The sequence below is a fragment of the Erithacus rubecula genome, assembly GCF_903797595.1.
Source record: "Erithacus rubecula genome assembly, chromosome: 10".
Taxonomy (NCBI): Eukaryota; Metazoa; Chordata; class Aves; order Passeriformes; family Muscicapidae; genus Erithacus; species Erithacus rubecula.
This window is the reverse complement of record NC_136662.1, coordinates 15354230-15361129: the sequence shown is the minus strand read 5'-3', so window position 1 is coordinate 15361129 and position 6900 is coordinate 15354230.

Genomic DNA, 6900 nt, shown 5'->3' with positions numbered 1-6900 from the left:
CAGCTGCATAAACCTGGGTAGAGGATGTTCTCTGTAAAATTGTCATTTCCTTTATTGATGTCTAATCTGAAATTCTTCTACCAGAATGCTGCTTAAGCCTTTCCTTCTACCAGATCCTTATCAATTAAAAAAACCAAAAAACAACAACAAAATAATTTCTCTCTCTTAGCTGCACAGATATAAACCCTAAGTAAATGTAAAACAATACAGAATTTGGCTTTTGGTGCTCAATTCTCTTTTTGGCTCTGGAAACCTAGTTGGTCCCAGATCTTTCACATGATCTTCAATTATTTCTCAGTCATATACTTTTTCCTTCTTCCTCCAGGACTTTCTCATTTCTAGGCTGTGTTCTGTAAATACTTTTCTCTAATTCTGGACTCTTGTTTTCATCATCATGACTTGTCCCCATCAGATCCAACTGAAGAGCATTCTGCTCAGCCATGATTTAGGGAAGCAAAGCACCAGGGACTGTAATTACTGGTGTTCTCAGCATGTTGAGCAGTGTACTGGCAGCTCCTGAAACTCTTAACCCACTGCATACATGCTGTACAATTTAAGCAACTTAGATCACAGAGTCTGTCAAACAGCTATTTTGCATAAGTAATTTGAATAACAAAGATAGTTGATTAAATATGAAATGTATATTCAAATGTCCTTTACAAAAAATTAAAGATTAAGACATTCTCTACAATGTCAAGGAGAGTTTCACATCGTGGACCAAGGTACATTAGCAAACTTTGCAGAGACATTTACTAAGAAGGACAATTACACTAAAGCTATAAAAATATGCCTCAAGTAGAGCTGTATGTGATATAAACAACATGTATCCAGACAAATAAAAGAAATTTAAGTATTGCTTAGGTGTAAGACTAGGACACTTACAGATGCTGATGTGCTGATTCTGCTTGAATTGTTTAACTTAGATTGCACACAATGTGCATCAAGGCAAATAGTAGTCATAATTTTAAAAGAATAGACTTCATTAAAATTATATGTAAATGACTTAAGACGAATGTATCAGTAAAACAAGTGTATAGAAATTACAGTCTTTACTCCATATTTTTGTTGAATAAAGTGTGCCAAGATATGACTCATAAGTAAAAGACAAGGGTAGAAATAAGAGAAGATTAAAAGAAAAAAAAGAGATAAAGCTTCAATTTACTGAGGTTTTGAGTGATTGAAAAGGATATTTCTAAGATTTCAGGCCAGTATTTTGATATTAAAATAGACCTTTGGGGTATGCATCACAACCACCTTCATGTTCAGATTATACTGGGAATGCTAAGTGTGGATACAACATTGCAACATGCCAGGCCAGAAAGCATCAGGAGTGAGAATTCCATTTGAACAGCATTCCAGGCAATGGAGGAACCCATTGGGCACCCGTCTATCAATTCAGATACTGCCCAAGTTAATATAATTTTGTCCATATTGTCCTGTTTCTGTTAATATTTTTCAATTTCTATGATGTTTTTCTATCCAAATGAATGTTTCTAGCAAAAACCTCATGAGAGATATTATGAAATATTCTAATAAAATGTCCATGCAGAAATGCATTTGGTGAGCTTCTCTGAACTATTTAGCATGGATACTTTATTAAATATCAAGAGTATCTTCAGTGCTGAAAGCATATTTGTGGGACAATCCTCTACCTCAAAAATATGGAGGTAACAGTGCCCTATTTATATACAATTACCATCTAGTTATTGTCAAAACTGTCTTGAATACAAAGACAAATAAAACACTTTGTAGCAGAGGCTAGGTAGATACAAGATTGGGTGGCTATGAACATTCATATTTGCTAAAAGAAAAAGTTGAAAGAATGAGGAAATTGTCTACATTCTTAATACATGACCTAACATTCTTTCTTTTAAAAAATATTCTAGGTTTACTAATCTTCTAAGATTACTGTAAGGGGCAACAGGAGCAGAGATTAGGTTACTGACTGCAATCCTATGGACTGTATTCCTACAGCACAATTTAGAAACAGATGAAATGATTGAAGGCAAAGTGGAAATGAAATAGTATCTAATGAAACTGTTCTGGAAAATGAGTGAAATACTACTCAGGTGTTTATGGTTTTGCTCATGGCCTGGCCATTGCCATCTAACAGTTACAAAATGGAATAGCTCCCAGGATTTCTGGGAAGGCAGGAACAGGCAAACCCTGAAGGCTGAAGTAAACTTGCTGCCTCTACCTGTCCAAGTGTACACGTGGGAGAAGGACTAGGATTGTGGAACAACACAAATTGTGAGACTGGAGCAGAAATCTTACAGACAGTCCAAATCTTACAGAGGCCCAAAATTAAGCAAACACAGAGGACTTGCTTTTTTCCAAGTGGTCCTAGAGGAACTAGCAATTGGATCCCTGGCAAGAGGGTGGCTCCTGTCTGCTCTCTGCACTGGCTGTGTGAGTACAAGTACCTTGTGCTTGGGTGAAATAGGATAGCTGATTTCTTCAAAAAGGAGACCTATTAAGCTGCCAGAGTGAAACTGGAATATTACATACACCTATAAAGTCTTCTGAATTTACTGTCATAGTGAAACACTGATTTATACACAGTGCTTGGATGTCACTTTTACATGTTATACTTTCAATGCATCCTGCACTACTCTGTTGATGACTGAACAGTGGTACACCAATAAATAATTATCAGATGGATATCAAGAAAATGGATTTTTCCTTATATTTATTAGTATACTGAAACTAAATAGACTATAAATATTTTAATGAGGATATTTTATAGAAGTGTGGCTTTCAATAAATTTTAGATTTTTTATTTCCATTTTGCCTTTTATCGACACAGAAAGAAATTCATTTGGTTCTTGAACAATAAATTTATAAAACTTTGTGTTATTATGCATATTTCAGTGTTGGCTGAGATTGTCAGAAGTAACAGCTAATCTTCTTTATGTAGCAGGGTGCTGAGTAGGCTTAAAAGTCCTTTGCTTCCAGAATGCAATGTAATTATAAGACATGATTACAACTGATTATAATCAATCAGCATAGTCTTAAGTGTAATTTATATTGCTGCAGCTGTGGTTAGATTAAATCTTCATATAAAATACAATTTCTTTGAGATATGTAAAATTATTTGAGCAAACCCAAATACAGTAAACTCATAATGCCATAAATATAGAGTAAATGGTGCCAATTACATAATAGTTTAGAGCTGTGTGTACCACAAAATAAGCTTCCTCTCAAAGAAGATATTCTTGATTCAAGACACAAGATTGTCCTTTTGTTATTGTGACAAGACAATGTTTCTGGCCTTCTGAACTCTTCCTTACACCATTTGTCACATATAATGTGTCACCACCAGCCCCAGAACTACCATAGGCAGTAAGAGCTCTTTTAAAACAATAATAGAAACTAGGTTTGAGGATTTACAGAACAACATGTTTTAGCTGGATAAGACACATGCTAGCTGTCAAAAACTGCTGAGCTCTCCCTGCTAATCAGCTAAATAGCTTTGTGCAGTTTCTTCCCCTCTGCCTGCACCTCTGTGCTGTAGCTGGGGAGTTTTTGCTGCAGACATAGATCAGCCAGATTTGCTGAGCCCCTCTGGAGAGCCCTGACAGGAGCCCAGGGCTGCTGCAAAGGGCTCCTGATCCCAGGGGACAGCCAGGACACCGTGCCCTGCTCCATTCTGTACCCAGGCAGGGCTTGGCTATCTGCACTTCTCTTGTTTCTGGTCCTGGGCAGGGGTTATCCTCAGTTTGCAGCCTGCAAAGTGTCCCTGGAAATGCTGGCTGCCTTCACTGTGGGCTGTGTGTGGAGGGATAATGGAATGGGTCCTCAGCTCTTCCATTTTTCCAAACAGTTTTGTGTAAAAAAAAATCTCACCAAGGGATATCTTGTCTGGCTATCCAAGATTAGAAAAACTGCATCAGCAAAAATATCATTTTTACATGATAAGAATATATTCATACATGCATAACCCCACCTCAAAAAAAAAAAAAAAAAAAAAAAAATTAAAATATACCACTCTATTTTATGGCTTTAATGTTAACAGAAGGCAATCAACTGTTTCCTTCCAAAAATGATAGAATATGAAATTTATAAAAGATCTTGGTTCTCCTGGTGCTAAGAACAAAGCTCTTCACTATTAGCTACTAAGATTCTGAATTCTTGCCTGAAGCCCCTTTGCCCAGTTGAATCTGAAGTAAAAATATGATTTTGGGTGTATAATAAAAACCTGATTCAGATCTGCCTAAATGGGAATATATATCTTCCAAAGTTTTCTCAATTAAAAGGAAAATCCATCTGTTCCCATTAGGAAAGAAAAAAACAAAACCAAAATGCAATTATAACCAAACTCAAAGTAAAACAAACAAACTCCCAAGCCCTGTGGCTTTTAGTAAGAGAATATTTATTGCTTGCTTTCCTCCAGAAATAATGTGTCATGACATTAGTATAAAATTTAGAAATAGTATAACTAGAGCAGTAGGTTGGTTGAGATAAAACATAACTACTTTGTAGCATTAAGGATTTTATATTTTGAGTATGAACTTTAAATTTCACTAGCAATTAGCTTCTTTAGAAGGAAATTAATATTCTTGAAATTATTATGTATTATCAAGGCACTGTGTTTTAATTTTTCCATGCTTAATAAAGGCACATTTAAAAGTAAAAAATGTATGTTCAATAATCTAGAAACTGAGCCTATTTAATTCATATATTTCTTAACAGAATCGAGGGGCTGTGAACTGTAAAAATATATAGTAGAAAAATTTATTTTTATATAATTACTCATAAGCTGCTTATTGGTATCCTTAATTTATGAGCTTGATCCTCAAAATGAATTCTTGTCCCACTGAATTATTTTGTTTTGAACCTTGATGAATGCTTTAATTCTTTGCTATCTGCTTTGGTTTGTATGTAATATTTTTTAGAGCAGTATCTGAGAATACCCACTAGTGTGTAAAGAAGCCTGAACAATATCTGCTTTATGTATCTGTTGTTAAAATAATAAGTATTGGAGAAAAAGAGACACAAAATTAGTAGAACAAAATTTTATAAAAACATGTCATCAAAACACATAAAAAGCCAAGGAACTGAGGATGTTGGCTGCCATTGAAAGAATCAATGTGTGTGTTTAAATATAAATGGTCCATACCCAAAATAGTATTCTCCATTCAGATGAATCAGTGTTTTAAATTCAACAAATTTCATGATCACAAGCCCCTGCTATGATAATATTTAAATGTAGTTTTAATCTAAATATTTTTAACCTGCTATTTTCAAACCCAAATTCCTAAATATGTTTACTTTTAATTAAACTACACTCAACCAAATATGGCATAGTTTCAACATTTAAATTTTAGTGTTCTTCAAATTTCCAGTTATAAAAGTAGTTTTTCTTATTCAGTAATGAATCTGTGTTTGAGCCAAGCAGCTGCATATGGAGTCTGCCAGAGTTATTCCTCATACACTTTTCAGTTAGCTGACTTTAAATTACTTTAGGTGTAGAAAAAGCTATTTTATTGCTTTAAAAGGAGAGGTCAGTATGGTGTCAGCCAATAGACAGAAGCCTTATGTATGAAATTGTTTTTGATGCTTTACATTTTTAATTTTAATGGGTTTCTGTTTAATATGTTTACTCTGATAACAGCCTGAACATAGAAAAAAGACCAAAACCCTAATTTATCCTGAAATCTATTGTTAACATTTTTACCTGCCATTTTAAAACAATTTCTGGTCAAGTTAAAGTGCCTACCATTCCCTCATGAATTTTCTACTCAAAATAATCTCACAGAACTCCAAATATGCTCCAAGTTTTGATTCAATCTATAAGTGTGTTCTTCCCAACAGATCCACGACTAAACCAAATTTTTGCAGCTGTGTGAGGTGTTGGGAATCCTGCAGGCTGCTCAGAACAGCTGCAAGAACATCTGGCAGTCAGGGAGTGAGAGCACACAGGCTCCTCTCCTGAGCACCATGGTGGCAGCAGGAGCAGAGGATGCATGGACACAACCTGTGATTTTGACCTGCCTGTCTGAATCTTTGGTTGCCTCAATTCCTTCCAAACCCACCATCAACAGACACGCTGCTGAAAGGGAGCTGGGTGTCTCTCCTGAGTCAGGAAGTGACAATCACTACTCGTAAATATTCAACTGGGGATATATTTATTAAGTCCATTCACTAAGATGATAGTATTTCTATAAAAAACATAACCTCAAATAACCTGTAAATAATTTAAGTAATCTCAAACATGAACTTGCCTGCTAGAACAGTAGTGATGACATAGAACATTTTTTTTTTTTTATTCATTAATATTCTGAGTGCAATTCAGAAGTTCATTTCTATGACACTCAGGAAAGTGACTACAGTAGATGGTTAGTGAATTTTAAACTTAATATGCCTCAGGATTTTACTAGAGCAGCAGCAAATGCCTAATAAAAAAAATTCACAATTAGTTATTTCAGAAGTTTCTTGCCTAGATTAATAAGAAATTTTAGAAAACATTTATGTTTTCTAAAAAAACCCACTTATTTATGTTTTCTAAAAAAGATAAATAATGAAATGGCTCAACAGCAATTACAAAGGAGAGCAAAGTACTTTTTGAATTCTTGTAATACTCTTAGCTAAAAGTACATATTCAGTTATCTTTAAACAATTCATATTTATCCATAACAGGGTCAGAACCTCCTCCTTATTCATTATATTAAAAATCCCTTAGTTATCTCTTACTCAATTATCTGAACAGTCTCTATGTCCAGCATGACATTTAGATAATGAACATAGCATTTTAATGGTATCACTAATACCCACATGGATTTATTTCACACACACCTAAATCTCTAATTTTCAGGGGCTCTTAGAACCTTAAAATCAACATGACCGATGTGTTATCCATTTCATTTCAATCAGAAATATAAGAAAGTTTTGAAAATTAAA